At 34.5% G+C, this 16,507-nt stretch overlaps 1 long non-coding RNA gene across 1 annotated transcript; it reads left to right on the forward strand.

The window, feature by feature from the left end:
• Positions 1-611: 611 nt before the first annotated feature.
• Positions 612-4,943, forward strand: LOC138989536 (uncharacterized). The gene is made up of 3 exons (XR_011465826.1): positions 612-838; positions 2,587-2,725; positions 4,862-4,943. It is a non-coding gene; the product is annotated as an uncharacterized lncRNA (long non-coding RNA).
• Positions 4,944-16,507: the final 11,564 nt, after the last annotated feature.

Consider the following 16,507-nt stretch of genomic DNA (forward strand, 5'->3'; position numbering starts at 1 on the left):
TCAAGAGGGTTAACAAATTAATCCATTGGGTGAAAGAGAAGCTGGCATCAGGAGTTATTACAAAAACATTTAATAATTGATATGGTAATAGCACAAACCAATAAGACATCAGTCATTTTGCTGAGGGTGCTGGAGAACCTGTTGCTATAAAGGCATTACTTGAATTAGCTTGAGGTAGGTATTCTGGGGATGAGAAATCAGGCTGCTAAGAGCATGGTCAGTCTTTGGGGGATAAAAGCAGTTATTGGTTTGTGACTATGGATAATAATATTTCATTACTTAAGCAACCAGCATGACCCCTTCTATTACCCACTGGCTAAATACTAGCCCCACCTACAATTATACATTTGAACAACAGGGAATGATGAAACCAGTAATCTTTAACTTGAAGATGTTTAATATTTTGTTATTATTTTGGCAGTGATCTGCTTTTTAAGGCCATACACAATAAACCATGTCATTAATAACAGAAGAAATGACTCATCTTCATTGTCTGGTTGGAGGGTAATAATGTGACACATCCTAATGGAATTTCTTATTTACAAGTAAGGAAGGGGGGAAGGAGTGAAATACAGACCAGTCGTACTACATTACACTTGGAATATGGTATTTCAAACGACTCTTCCAACCTCCTTTGATTCTGAGAAGGGTTTTATGATACATGCTTTAAGAAAACATTGAATCAGGGCTCTGAGCTGAGATTATATGATTTGGAGGATGAAGCAATACAGCTTGAAACGATCCTGCCATTGATGGCTTACTTTCCTGACCACCCACCCTCCTGGGGCTAAAAGAACCAGAGTCAAATAAGCAAGAAAGAACCATCAGCTAAATCCAGGTACTTGAGGAAGCCCAGATTTCTCTTCACTGATGCTAATGTCCTGCTTAGAAGCAACTTTTCCCACCTTCTATGTCCATCTTTCTGTGTTCTGTATTTTTGACTGTGTTTCTTTCCTTATACTGTGAATTCACTTCAGTTTTTGGACTGCACTTTATCTTTAGAACTAAAATAGTCTCTGATTATTTCCTCTATGTGGTGGTTAAAGCTTGGGTCCATTATTTATAAAACTTGCCTCGGCCTTGATCAATCTGAATATATCAAACAAGCCACTTTTCCTAGCCTCCATCTTCATTACGACTTAGCTACTTCTCCCACCTTTGGAGTAATATCTATTATAAATGATTCTGTGACATTTTGCACTACCCTTTATACATTAGTTTAATGCCAGACTTTAAAGATTATGCTTGTATGAATTGTGGTCTCTTCTCTAAAATGGCCAGATTCATTCACTCTGAAAATTTGACTTGACTGGCTTATAAACAAAATTACACTAAATCATGATTTCCAGAAGCATATTATTGGTGAATGGAATAGCATATGATTAGCACATCAATTACAGTTTAGCGTTTTTCTTTTGTTTGTTTGATGAGTGGTATGAATTCCATGAAGGAGAATAATCTCAGGAGAGAGGTTTATGAAAAATAAGATGTTATTCTACTTGTTGCATTGACAAAGATTTATTATAAAGCTTTGGCTATATTTTTTCTTCAGTCCATCTTATTCTCAATAATAGATAATGATGGTCATACTTATTGAGTACTTATATGTACTTTTATCATAATTCCCAATTAATTAATGTCTCAATGTTAAAGTCATCAATATTGAAATAACCTTATAATTTCAATTTCAGATTTCAATGTTTTATATTTATTGTGATTAAGACTTTTTTGCTATCCCAAGATAATGAAACCTTAAGTGAAGAAACATTACTGTTTCTTGAGAACCAAGAGATGAAATGAGAATAATTTCATATGTACGTACATGTAAAAACTTAAGCTTAGAAGGATTATTCCATTTGAATAGCTTATAGTGGGAAATTATGGCCTTCAGATAATTTCAAAATTGGCTTAAATTTTACCCTCATTCACAAAAAAATAGGAACAGTCCTAAAAATTCTCATGTTTAATAAATACCTATGAGTCACAGGTCTCATGGAGATTTGGCTTTAAAAAAGCTAAATAGTTTGGTGTAGTTTTTGAGGAAAAAAAGATCTGATTGTGTCCAAGGTGTCATAGTGTTAAAAGTATAACTACCTTTATTAGGACATTATGCATTATTTCTCTTACTGTTGGAAACATTTGAGATATAGGCTAATTTATTGAATCCTTAACTCTTGTCAGCTTTATAAAATCCTGTTGTTTCACTTTCCATATAGTTTTTCCTTGTGAAACGTTCTGTCTTTTGTCTCCTAATAAATATGCCCTTTCTAAATCCTTTTTCTTTTAAAATGAAAAGATTAAAAGGACTACTTTTGTAATTAAAAGTCATTTTAAAATAACCTCAGAAGATTGTTTCTAGATATCAAAACATCTTTATGGTCCCATTTCTATGGCAAGAAAGACAACGACTGGGATCCTGTACATTTTACTGTAGTCTACATTAATTACCTTCTATTAAAAAATGACAAAGACCTTTTTGAAAGGGAATCTGGCATTCTCTCCAAGAAATGATGGCAGACACCCTACTTTGCTGATTTCTTGACACTTCTAATTACCTGTATTCATTTGAAATCGTTTCCTTTGTAGAGAGTTATTGGCATGATTTTCTGAGAACAAGAGGAAAATGGAAAACATTTTAGCAAGTTAAGAGGAAAAAAAATCAACAGTGTCATTGTTTGCCGCTTTTGTTGAAACTACCTACACGAGTCATTTGAGGGACATGAAGGTAAATGAAAGGTTATACTTTGCCCTGCACGTTGTTGCTGGTATTTGTAATGTCAATAACTGTAGAAGGTTGTCAGGAAACTGGAGAGATAAAGGTCAATAGCAATGACAAATATATCGTTGTATGTGTTTGAATATGCAATATCAGCCTAATCTGCCAGTGGAGGCTTTCACTCCCTGGAAATATCAATCAGGTGCTATGCGAAACCCACCGATTGTTCTCTACTCTCCTAGAGTGTGATGGGGGCATCCAAAGATGGAAAACTCATCAGAGCTTTTTGGGGGAGTGGGAGGGTTGGAATCATTGTTGAATATACATATAAATGCTCATTGTTTCTTTCAAAGGTGGGATTGAAAAAAAACACACCTAAAGTTACCCAGTTTCTCAGATTGCTTCATCGGTGGGAAGTTTAAACATTTTTTCTTTTCACCAAGAGGAAGACACAGTGTATTCTGCTTTGTATATCATGACAATGAGGTATATGCTAGAACCTTTCAGTGTTATAAACTAAATTAAATATTAACTATGCCTTGCATACAATCTGGACAAAAATGTAGTTGGCTAATAGTGAACCCTTATACCAAACCCTGCCTCCTGTTGATTTTGACACGTTGGAATGTGTGGCCATTTGTATTCAATAATAAATTATTTACAAATGAAATGCACAGTAGGTTACTTAAACTGTGTCTCTACTAAGAACAGACTTGTTAAGATACATTTTGTTGGAGCCAAATCAAAGTATTCAGATTCAGTAGACAAATGCATCTATCTTCCTTTTAGTAAACTGTGCTGAAGAAATCACTTAAAACCTTTTGGGAAATGAAAAGTAAAATAAAATAGCGAGAGATCTTTTAAATGAATGTGCTTCAATTTGGTCTTGAAGAACACCTGCAGGATATAAAGACAGTGTGTTTGAAACACAGAGGGATCATATTTTATGGATATTACTTTTAAAGTTTTGCATCTGCCAGTACTCTCCATTAAAATAAAATATTTTGAAAAATCTACTCTTTCTGAGACATTTTGCATTTCCTTGGATATTATGATCCCCTTGCCTAACGCTGGCCTAAGGCATAAGTCGTCCTTCCCAAATGCATGTATAACTATATGGGAAGAGAGGTAAAAAAAGAGATCTGCTCCTGATGAGTGTCCAGAGTGACAGGAAAAAGAGCAGTGAATTCAGCTGCACCTTGAGGTTACAGAATAAGAGAAAATGTTGTGGGGCACAGGGAGACTCTAAGGAGAAAGAGACAGAAAGGAAGACAGAAATTATTCAGGAAGGGGGAAATAAAGATGGGACGTTACCCAGGTAAGATATCAAGAGAATTTAACACAATAAATGTAACTGTTACACAGCAAAAGTGAGTTGCCAATTCTAAACGGAGAGAAAAACGGTAGACTGTAGAGGTTGAGCGAGAAAGAGATAATGTTCCCTTTCTAGGAAGAGAAAATCCTAGGCAGAAGGAAAGGAAACAGAAAGAGCAAAGATTTCCTGATGTTTACCAGGGAAGGCATCTGTCCATTCAGGGGACAACAGATGAATCACAGGCTCCATGTGCCTCTCCTCTGCCCATGCCGCACCTAGACAAACCTGTTAGAAAGCTCTGTGCCCCATTCATGGCTGCAAATCTGCACGTGCTCATATATTTCCTTTGACTTTAAATATTCTGTAGAGTTCATTACGGAGATTTTTACATTACGATTTTTTTTTCTAAAGCTCTAATTATTTCAGATAAATAATAGTTGTATAAGCCCTCAAACAACAAACCATAAATGGTATAATTGGAGATGGATTAATTCTCCTTTCACTGGGTTCCCTTGTATTTAGTTGGTTTTTGATTGCATTTCTGACCTTCAGATAAGACTCTTTTGTAAGTCAACAGCCTGGTTATAGTCATAGTGTGTCAGATGACAGCTATCGTACTGTCCCGAATGCTTTGCTAATTTTACTTTTAAGTAAAAATAAATAATTTTTCAATCGAAATTATATAAACAGAGGGGAAACTTTACTTTTGTCTTCTTATTTGAAGATAGTATTATCTTCACAAAGGTAGCTCAAGGGTTTAAGAAACAATAAAAGGGCTTGTATGCACTAGACATATGTTAAATAGAGTTAACTTTTCTTTGCAATTTCAGCAACTTTAAAGCAGATGCTGGAAACAACAGAGTCCTGGACTGTCTATGTTGGGGAACCTTCTTTTTATAGACTAACATCTGGGTGAGAATAAAATTTTGAAGGTTGTATTTTTTCATTTTATTTCTTTCCCTCCCTCTCCTCCTTTCTTGGGTAGAGGTTAGTTTGGAGAGGAATGGGTAATACAAAGCAAGTCATTTTCTATTTCTTGTAATCTCTTTTATAAAAAGTTTGTGATTTAGCACAAATAAAAAAGTGATTGTTTTGCAAAAATAACTTTGTTCTTTTATGTTAGATGACTGAATTGAAAATTATCTTACAAAGTCATATTTCTATTAAACCTACAAAGTTGTGTAATTTTTTCTTTCTTTTCACAGCATAATAACAGAGTTGCATAGTAATTTTTTACCTTTTCCTCTCATTTGTTCATTGTTATTACTGAGCATTTTCATCATCAGTGGTCCACAGTGGAAACTACGCAGAAATTGCAGAATTCTTCCTCAGCTTTTTCTCTCCAGACTAAAAACTGAATATAATTTCTAAGTGTTATAACCTACTCTACAAGATGAACGTCCTAAAAGATAATTGTAATTCATAAGTGTTAGGGATGGGAGAGATTAGATATAATTTTATTCATATCTATCTTCTCTATCTCTCTTTGTAGACAGATAAAGTATTAGACATGACAGAGTGTGCACTTGTGAGGGAGATCACAAACCTCAGTGTCTTTTCTGAGGTAAGAAAGGAGTAAAGGGCAAATGCTTCCAGTGTTTTAGAAGTTAACTTATGCTTTTTCATACACACAAACACCCTCTCTTCTCTCTTGCTTTTACATTTGCTGCATTAACCAAGTCTTCCTGTTTGAAAGGAACAATTATCTAGATTTTAGTGTAATGTTAATCTCTTCCAGATATTGTTCCTTCTACAAAAGTCACTTATTTATTAAAAGTCAGCTTAAGGAAATCAAATACATAAAGAATTATTTCAATTAATTTTGCATTCTAAATAAACGGTTGAGAAAGTGATAGCTATGCAAGATATTGTGATCTGAGTTTAAACAAGAGACAACAACCAAAGTAAGAAAGAATAGTTAAGAAGCAAAAAAACAGAGTGAGGGTCATTGGTAAAAAGTAAAGTTAGTCAGTGGAGAGAAAAAAAAAATATAAGCTTCAAGTATAAAAAAAGAGTTTTGTTCAATCATAAGTAAGAAAAAAGGTACAGGAGGCCATAGTGGACCTCAAACCAATTACAGGTTAAAAACAGAGCCTTGTTTTTTATACACAGAATACTGATGGATAGTCACAAAACAATTCAGGGAATTTAGGGAACATCTACATCATATGCATTATTAATCAGTTCCTTGTTATCACACTGTGTCCTTTAGGGTCCTACCACTTAAGCTGACTGTGCAGAATTTGGAGAAGGTCCAGAGGAAGCAGCAAAATAACTAAAGGCTTGGGAAACAGTCCCAATGAAACAGGGTAAAGGAACTGGCCTTGTTTAGTCTGGAGAAGAAAAGACTTGGAGGGAATTAATAGCAGTCTTCAAGTTCATGAAGGAACACAGTCCTTTGCAGGTAGAGGTGAACAGCTGGTCTCTGTTTCCTCTGAGGATAGTACAAGGCAGCAGGGTCTTAAATGCAGGAGACGGGATTTAGGCAAGATGTTAGGAAGATCTTCTCTACCTTGAGTGGCGTGCAGAGGTAGGCTCCTCTGGATTTAGAATATGTTGAGGGAATTATTATAACTACTTTTTGGAGTCAGTTCAAATTGCAGAATAAAAAGAGAGAATGTTCTCTATAAAATAGGAACCCATGGGGAAAAGGAGACCTTAAAGAAGGAATACTTGTGATCTAGGGATAAAGGCCCTCTGGGATAAAAGAAATACTAAATTCTAGAAGTGTGTAAGAGTCAGGATACTTGACCAGAAGGGAAAGTACATTACGGGAAGAAGGAGGAGATTAAACAGGTAAACAGATTCATCTTTAAAACATTGTTTTAAAGATAAAACAATGAAAACTCATGGGTATGGCATGTGTTTGGAAGAAAATGTATAATTTTAATCAAAATTTTGTTTTGGTAGTGGGAAAAAAGTTCTAAGTATTTGTGTGTACAATATATACCAGTTATTAGTAATTAAAAAATTCCATGCTTGACATATCTGAATATTAAAGCTAGGACCAACAAACGTTTGCCGCATTTAATGAACAATTTTTAAAGGAAAAAAAAAACAAAAAATAACAGGGAAATGAACTAGATGACTTCTCAAATTGTTTTCAGCCTTTTGATCATATGACATATGAGAAAATTGTGATTGTGTGGTAAAAATGGTATACATATACCACACAAAACAAGAATAAAGGATAGAATTCAAGAAGCAATACTAGAATCCAAAAAAAAGATTGCAAAATTTATCAGCATCCTTATCACAGGATATATTAACTGAGCATTCAGTGATCCAAGTTTTAAGCAGATCAAACAAAGGAATGTGATCCGTGAATTTAAGATATTAGAGTCTAAGGTTGTTGTCATTTGCTTTACAGGTTAAGTCACCTGGGATTGCAGAACCTATTGCACTTAAAATGATGCTTAAGTATATAAATATAGAAGTATAAATTACCATTTCAGTGAGTTGAATTGTTAAAGGATGTGCATTAGCTTTTAAAATAATTGCAGAGGTTAAAATTTCTGGTCCCCTGGAACTATGATTGCAACTCAAACCAATAGTCAAAATTGTGCTTAAAGATTACAAATATATTGTGGGTCAGTGTAAATACCTTGATTTATAGGATATTTGGTTAGTTTGATCAATTTTCTAGTTACTTTTATTTCTTCAGATAGTCACTCTTTGAAAACAGAATGGATTCAGTGTATGTTTAGCTTTGTTTAAAAATTTTTCAGTATTTCACAGCTGCATTTTGTCATTGATAGTTTCAGTCTAATGTGTTTTGCAACTCACATTTTTTTTCCTCTGATGTTTCAAACTTTCCTTCACTCTCAACTGCAGAAAACAGAATAGTCCATATTTGAATTTATTTAGCCAAGATGATAGTTATGTATATTTTATAACATTCTGGTACACAGATCTTAGCAATCTAAAAATAGATCTTTGCAAATATTTTTACTGCTTTTAAAAAATACAGTTACAAACACTTGACTTGTAAAAGATTTTGGTTTGGAAATGCATCTTAGTGTCTCTCTCTCTCTCACTCTCGACAAAGAAAAGCCTTTTGTTCTGGTCTCTCTGGCACTACCTCATTCTGTGACTTTCTGCTGTCCCCTAGTGGCATGTTAATCTTCTTGACTACTGTGTGATCGCCTCTGGACCCAGTTCTCTACTCTTCTGAGCTTTTTTTGTGACTCTTATTAGCAGACATTTAAGATACTATTAAACAATCCATGAGCTGCCTTTTAGAAGCAATAACCCTGGTGTTTAGTCCAAACAGTTTTCCATTTATGAATTCTTACCAAAGTAAACACGGACAGGGAATGCATGCTATCTAGATTCATTGGGTTACCTCACCACAATAAACATTTCAGGTTTTCAGAATTTAACACAAAACTGATGAAAGCAAAATGTTATCAGTTTTGACGGGTCTATACATAACATACGGTAGCTGAAAGGTAATTTGTGACAGGTCAGACTATTTATGTCAATAGGTTTACAAACAAAAATTGTACTATTCCTTTTTCTTTGCTTTTAAGGTCCTGGTTGGTTACTATTGTTTTAATATTCGCTAATTTCACAGTGACATTTTTTGATGAACTATTTAGAAAGGTACAATAAAACTATGTATTTGAAGCATTGGATGTATCACTTATGGAAAAGATTTTACATCAACATATACCATGATGATTAAAACATGTTCTTAAATTTTTCTGGATGTTAACTTTTACAGGAATCAGAATTATTTTGAAGATGTAAAGATGGTTGGGTTATTTTATCTTCCTTCTATGTTTTATGTGCTTGAGATATACTGTTCAGCTGTGATAAGGGGGCAGTAAATTTTTCAATGCAGCATTTTGGTCTTCTGTATTAGCATGCCAAAATATATATAATGGGAATGGAACGTTAAAAATTTGTTAAAAACAGTATTTCAGGTTTTTAAATATTTAGCTTTAACTCGTGCAGAATCACTATAAGCCTGGCTTACACAATTCTGGCTAAAAACAAACCAAGAAGAATTTACAAGGGAAAAAAAAAACCTGGTGAAATCTGGCCCATTAACTGAACATTACAGAAATCCGAGACGTATACTGAACTAATGATTTCTTGGCACTGCCTTCTTTGGCACTTATTATGGTTTTGACAATTATCACATGAATAGCAACACTTTTTTCTTCCTGAACTTGGGGTGGTGGGGGGAAGTATTCTTGGCGGTGGGGCAGAAGACCCAAAGCCCTGGAAACTCCAGTTTCTTAGTAATTCAGTGTACAGCTTGGCTGTGTGGAAGAAAAAGAACTGAAATGTAAGGCTCTGTCAAATGACAATATTCTTGTTTCTTTAAAGAAAAGTTGGTGTAGTTTTTGAACTACCTCTCTTCTGAAAGGTCAGATTGATGCCCAGTTTAGTCATTTTGTCTGTTTATACATGTCTCCATTGGGATAAGATATCCAACAACAAAGCCTTAGATTGCAATCAATCTTGGCTTAAGTGCAAAGCCATCCAACCAATCTGAGAAATCCTATTGACTATCATGTGGAAAGAGAAAAAGAAGAGTTTAAACTCTGAAACTTTTGCTCAAGAGAAAAGATAAGCTGCATTTTTAAAACTTCCTTAATGTATAAGAGAACTCACGTTCCCTCCTTCAGTGTTACCCCACCACCCAACAGGGTCTCAAGTGTTGGACACAACTTAGCAACTAAACCACCACCACCACCCAAAACCTCAAATTCTAATTATATATTTTCTTAAAATACATCTTCCATCAAACACTGTAAATTACAATAGCTATTTTTCACAGAGAAATGTCTGATTTTCTTTTTATTTTTAGTTGTCTATTCAGCTTGTAAATGTTCTAAAAATATTCTCCTGGAGTTATTTTTTAAAACTCATGGTATGTTAGGATAATAAATATTGTTTCTCTGTCATTGGAAACACTGGAAACATCGTATTTAACAGGCTGCTAGGAATGAGAATTCCATTAGAAATTTTAATTAATTTCATTTTAGATGAATGTGATTCTTTCAAAATTTTAGTTCTGATGACTAAATGGGCAAATTTCTTTGCCACCTTAGCTTCCATTTAGTTACCTTGTAGAATATTTGGAAAATAAGGGTAGGGAAACATATCCTTTTTGGAAAAAATTAAATCTAGAGATGGTTTTAAATCTTCTCTAATGTAATACAGCATTATCAGTGGCCTATTCTCTACAGAATTAGTTTTTCCAAAACAAATAATAAAGCCGAGCAGTCCTACTTTTTACAGCTCTGGAGACTATCTAAACAAAATGAACAGATTTATAGGGCTATTTTTAGTGTGTCTCACTTGTATTACAGTTTACATTTGCTTTCAAACCTTATTTGACATTCTTGGTAGAAACATACAAGCAGAACACTCATTAAGAGTCTTAATAAAGGACAGTCTCCATAGGGCAGTTACCGAAACCCCAAAGTTGAGGCATGTATAAGAATGTTCTTTGGACTTGACTTTCTGTTGTGCTCCTTCATTTTCAGTTGTCTAAAAAAGGGAAGCCCTCAACCAAAATGAAGATTTAAGGTTCTGTTTATAAAAATCTTTAGGCATTGGGATTGCCTACTAATAATAACTGTGGTAAAAGCACATTTTCAAGGGTAGGAATTTTCACACAGCAACAGGTAAGTGCTGCTTTGCCTAAATAACTATTATTTTTCCATAAATGGTATATTCAGCATTAAAGTGAAAATTAACTTGCCGGAGACGTATAGTACAATGTTGTGACTTTCTGCAAATGGTTCTTCCATGAATAAAAATGCATGGAAAACCTTATGTAATGTTATGAAATATGTCATCACATATAGATTTATGGAAAATACCATGTTATATTTCAAAATATAGATTCGAGTATTAAATATTTGCATTTCGTCTACACCACGTTTCTCTAGCAGTTTGTTCCACGTGAGAAAGGCCAGTGCCTTCCACAGGGAAAGGAACACCATTTCACTTGCATATACAAATAAGGAATGAAGACTTCATCTCCTTTTGTTTACTCTGAAAAGATATTCTATCAATAAGAAAGTAATTGAAAGATAAAATCAGATACATAGTTAACCACTTTGTCACATCTTTTTCTCCTATGTAAAGGGGAACGTTTTGATAAGGTTAGCCTGTACAGGAAACCTAAATTGACACCCTGCTCCATGCCTCGTGGTGCTGTCTCATTAATCGTGTTCATGTAAAACTCCCTAGTAAGGAAATTCCTTAGCTATAGACATCATTCAGCTGAGCCTTATAAATAGAGCTCAAATTCAAAGGTAAGAAAACAGAGAAGAATTTTACACCAACCACCCTGATAAGATATGTTTTCAAAGTGAAATCACATCTACAAAGTCTCGTGGGTTGGAAATGTCTGATTAAACACTTAAGAAAACATGCTTTCCCACACAGCAGCCTCTTTCTTTGCATGAAATAATTTCTTAGAACAACAACAAAAAAGTAACTTGGCACAATGATTGGGGCTTATTTAAATGCAGTGTACCACATTTAAACCTGAAAAACAGATTTCTATAAAATTAGAGCTTGACAGATTGTTCCCTATGAACCTAAATAAAAATGAAAAGTGAAAATGATACATTTGTACTAATAGTAATACTCATTGTAACTGCAGAAAAAAATACAAATGAAGGCACTTTGAGAGGTTTCAAACATTTTGCTTCAGAGGACTCATCTATGAAAGTATTTTTATAGCTTGATGAGTGTTTTTAACTAGTTAAAGATGTTACTGCAGCTACCTTAAAACCATGTTGTAAACAATGCCTCTGATTAAAAGATTGTCACCAATTTTTTTTTTTTTTAATTTGAAGCTTTCAATCATCCCATGCCTTAGGCTTTGCAGTGTAAAGGAATTGTATTTCTATAATAAATTTATCAATTACTAATTAGTTTGGTGGTGAGTGCCTAATTTGGGTTTCTATATAATATAGGGCCAGTTTTTTCTAGCCCTGGTTTATCCCAACCTATTTAACATATGAATTAAGCCCAAATCTCTTTCAAAATTCAGTTCCGTACTTATTCCTGCCAAAATAATAAAAAATAATTTATTATTGTAATCTCGATTTACAGTTTAGTTAGGTTGACTGAAAATATGAGTTCTATAGGAATCCCCATTGTCCCTTAAATTCCAGTTTGCTTTCCATTGGGTTTGTGTGCTGGTGAAAGTTGGTGCAACTAATACTTAACATGTCCATTTAAAAACAAGATGCTTTTGACTTTGAAATAATGTTTAAACAACAGAAAAAGAAAAATCTGAGGCTCTTCTGAAATATTATTTTGTAACTTTAAATAATCAAAAAAGATAAACCAAGTCATATGATAAATATATTGCAAGCAGGGAAAGACAAGACATTTTTCAAAATTAAACTGCTATGACAAGCAGTTGTAAGGCAGTCTGCTTTCTTTCTTTTTTTTGGAGGGGGGTGGGGATTAGGGGAATTAAATTGAAAATGTATACCCATAGAAACTAAAATCACCTTTTAAGATACTCAAATTCCTTTATTTTAAAAATGAAATACATACACAATTTTTAAAAATAATTTTTGTGATCTTTACTTTCTGATTTTGGTGGACTTATTTCAAATTTTACAACATCACTTTATGCATTATATACTTTTGTCATGAAGGCATTCTCCAAATGGCTGTTGTTTATGTGAAAAATCGAAAAAAGGCATGATAGTATGGCTTTTCTCCCTATTCCATTATTGAAATGAAATATAATCATTAGCCAGGGCTATGGTTTACAATATTTTGAAAAACAGACTAAATAGATAGATGTCAAACTAACCAAGAAAGAGCTATTATAATTATTTTCAGAAAACACTATACCATTAAATATTTTCAGCTATTAATAATTGTCACGAAGAAAATAGGTTGCATCTTTAAAAATTAGCATACTGTACCTCTTAGAGTGTTAAAGAGATTCAGTACTCAACTTGGATTTGTGAAAAATCGTGATTAAGGAACTGTTCATGATCATAATAAAGTCATATGATTAACCCTGAATTTAGAAGTTGATGATGCAGCAATAGACAATACTGTGACTAAGTGTAGTGTCTGTCTCTTTCATAATCTGAAAAAAGTGTTTCTAAATCAGCCTCCTCACCTGTGACAAAGGTGCCTCGTTTTTGCAGCAAAGAAGTTTACTTTATCCAAATTCCTTTCAGTGCTTTCACTTTGTTACTCAAGTCAGAGACAAAGAACATTTTCTCAGGCATTGATTTTTTTTTTTTTTTTTACTTTCTTGTGGTTAGTAAGAATGTATCATTTAGAGGTCTTGCAGGTTGAAATGCATATAAAAACCAGTTTTGATTTTCAAAAACCATCTATAGTGAGAGCAGAAGGAATTTTAATCATTTTATCATGTGCTTCATATCATCTAGGTATACTTTTAATTAAACACTGCTCCATAAATAAGCAAATAATAGAAGTTAGCAGAGAAGCAGTTGATCTAAATCATGACAGTTGCTCATTTATCTTTGTCCTAACTAGACAATAGGAAATGACACTACGCTGTTGTTTTCTATGCATTAAGATTTCCTTCTTAAACAAATGCAATTGAGGCGGTTTGTTTTCCGACAGCCTGGCATACACTGCCAGTGGCCAGAGTTTTGTCTCGTCTTCATCCAGAGGAGGATTAATCTTGGTGATGGTGCAAACAAAATGTATGTCTGGGGTCAAAGTGCAGACTGCCTTTTGGGATCTGCATTATATTAATGTCATTTTTGGGTTCCTGACGTTAATCAAAACCAACACCATAAAGCGTCACTTAGCTAATTTGTGTATTATTGTCAATGTTACCATTAATTATGCGTTTGTGAGGAAAAAGAGGATTAATGAGATGTCACAGGTAATTTACAATGATCAGGCTCCCCAGGACATTAAGAAAACACTAGCTGGGTAAGATTACCATGCAATCATAATAGTATTCAAGAAGCAAAAGTCTTTGTGGAGGGACCACACTAATAGTCCATCATTATCAAAATCTCTCTTCACTAGAATAATACCCAGGATTTACAAATACTTGCTTGAATTAAATGTTTAGTTAGACTCTAATATATTAACTGTGAGAATTACATTGAGGTGTGTCTCTCTCCAAGTTCTGAGGATAGGCTAGTGTTTCTATTGAAAGCTAGGCAAGTCACAGAGGATTAATTCTTTAGTGTGCCCCATGAACTTGAATTCACATGTGATAGGAAACCATTTTAGGTGGTTTGTGTAACTGTATTTAAATCAGGCTGAAAAAGAGACCTCTTAAATCACATCATTTTCTCTAGCCTAGTCCTCACTCACAGCTATGTAAATAAATGGCTTCAGCTTTTGCCATCCCATTTCGGGAGTTTCCTCAGTGAGGAGAGACACAATAACTTAAGGAAGAATTGTATCAGCACAATATACCTGGGGACAGGAGCACTGAAGTGCAGTCCAGCATTGAAGTCTGAAAGGCCACAGAGTACCCTGGGTCTTGGGCCTCGGCTTCCCTCTGTTGCCTACTCTTAGTGTGGTGGGGTAACTTGGTGGGGGTTCTGCTCAGAGAACAATCTGGAGCTCCCAGGGAGGCATAAGAGAATGGGTTTTACAGCCTGTGAGTGAAGGATCAAGCCTAATACAGGTGCTTACTAGGAGCCCGAGGGTCTAGTAGGCAGGCTCTGAGAGTTGAAGTTGAGGAAGGAGGCAGAGTTAGGAACCAGGATGTACCCTGAAGGAATCAGCAGACAGGAAGGTGGGACTTTTTTTGGGAAAAGTGAAGTGTTAGTTGATCGGTTGTGTCGGACATTTTGCAATCCCTTGGTCTGTAGCCTGCCAGGCTCCTCTGTCCATGGAATTCTCCAGGCAAGAATACTGGAGTGGGTAGCCATACCCTCCAGGGATTGAACCTAGGTGCCCTGCACTGCAGGCAGATTCTTTACTGTCTGAGCCACCAAGAGAGCCCTCTTTCTGGTGATGTTTATTTATTTAATAGATATGTGTTGATGCCTCATCATGCCCTAAGCGCCATGACAGGGATGCGGAAAGACTGAGAAGCAAGATCCCAGGGAAGGCAGAGCTCAGGACCTGGGTAACTCAAGACGCTCTTTTATTGAAATGACATTTGCTGTAGGGTGGAGAGTAGATTGGGGAGGGTCAGAATAGTTTCTAGTAGACCCTGCAGAAGGAGACTGTTTGGGAGTTTATGTGCTATTTTAATTATTTTAGTTTTGTCTTAGCCTTATTTTTATTTATTTGAAGAATTAGATAATAAAAATATACAATCACATATTTGCTTTCATACACATATATACAATTTAGGTTTAAATCCCAGTTCTGGGAGACCATGAACAAGTTATTTAACCCCTTTATGTGTCAGTATCTTCATCTGTGAAATGGAAATAATTAAACTTACCCAATGGAGTTATGAGGATTCAATGAGTTGAGGAATATAAATCACTTAGCTCAAGACTTAGCACACAGAAAGCATTTAATAAGGAGTTTTTAACCTTAAATTTGTGTCAGCAACAACTAAAACTAAAAAACAATAGTGTCCTGGGCCATCTTATATAGGTCCTGGGCCAATATATCAAATCTGAATATCTGAGTACTATCTTGGTATATAGCACAGATGAAAATTATTGCAATAAAATTCAATATTTATCACTGATTATTATCAGTTACTATTAACATTAATATATGCAGTGAAACAAAACACTTGTATCTGATTAGCCTTAGTCTAGAGGCTACGTATGTGGGATAATGCATTTTTTTCAAGCATTTATACGTGTAATTGTAATGTTTGGGGCTATATGATTTGAATTGTGGTGTATAAAAATCTATGAAATAATGTTGTATTGCAATGGCTATTTGTGTGCATACACGTGTATGTGTGTATTTCCCTGGGGTGAATGCAGAAGTTTGAGATGGCTGGTGTTATATGAAAGCTGTATTTAAGAAAAATTGTTCATGTACTAGAATAAGGTCAAACCACAAGTGAGCTGAACTTCACCATCTATTAACAAACGAAAATAAAACATTTATTACATTGTCCACTCTTGCTTTTTTTATATTTATGGTATATTCCAAGGAGATTTCCCTGTTGGGATAAAATTTCAGAAGCAGAGAGGGGAAAGCAGGGTGAAGTTTAAATAAAAAATGTTTTATTATTGATTTGGTTGTTGCTGGAGATGACCGTATAGATTGTGGAAATAATATAGTTTATTTTTTTTCTTTTTTTATTGGCTCTACAAAGTAATAGCTTAGCATAGCTATTAGTTTATCCTGTAACTAACCTTTGAACTACTTTCTGAGTTGGTTGTTTTCCAGAAAGTACTATATTCGATAGAATAAACACTGAATGCTTTAAAAATAACGTTAAGTGCATTGAAGGAGAAGATCCTAAAGAAAAGAACTGCTTTTCCTCTGGTCTATGACATTTTATGGATTTGATATTTTTACTTTATTATTGTAGTCCTTGTAGTAACAAA

The sequence above is a fragment of the Bos mutus genome, chromosome 10, assembly GCF_027580195.1.
Source record: "Bos mutus isolate GX-2022 chromosome 10, NWIPB_WYAK_1.1, whole genome shotgun sequence".
NCBI lineage: Eukaryota > Metazoa > Chordata > Mammalia > Artiodactyla > Bovidae > Bos > Bos mutus.